Genomic DNA, 637 nt, shown 5'->3' on the forward strand with positions numbered 1-637 from the left:
TTATGATATGATTAATTTGGAATTTATTATATGTACCTATTATAGATCAATTTTTTTTAAAATACTATAGACTATAATATAATTTCATGTCTTATACCTAGACTGACATACCGTCTCCGCTCAGAATCGTTTTTCTTATACAATGATATTATATCATTGAATTCAAATTTAATACCATCCATTATACAGTGACCCACTTGTAACCTACTGTACAGCAGAGCGACATCCACTTACCCACCTTTTTTAATATTGCAAATCTAAAATTTAAAACGACTGCAATTCTGATTTTTAGAAAATGTCTCATTATAAAAACATTTATTTAAGTCATATAGGTTGTTTATTTTTTAAAAATGTTTAAAATATCATCATTTTTGTTAAGTAATGTTGATCCAGTCGTAAACAACTTTCGTAAACTATCAAATTCAAAAAATAAAACTTTTTTAAATAAGTAGGAAGGTACCTGATAAGATCTAAATATTATTTTAAATCACTATACGAAAAATGTGTTTTTTTTCAATAAAAAAATTAATAACAATTAACTATGTTTATTTTTTATACCAATAATATATGTGGTACATTATATCCTTCACCTAAGGAAAATATGTACACTTCATAATATTAATCATATACAGTGATA

The sequence above is a fragment of the Acyrthosiphon pisum genome, chromosome X (assembly GCF_005508785.2).
Source record: "Acyrthosiphon pisum isolate AL4f chromosome X, pea_aphid_22Mar2018_4r6ur, whole genome shotgun sequence".
NCBI lineage: Eukaryota > Metazoa > Arthropoda > Insecta > Hemiptera > Aphididae > Acyrthosiphon > Acyrthosiphon pisum.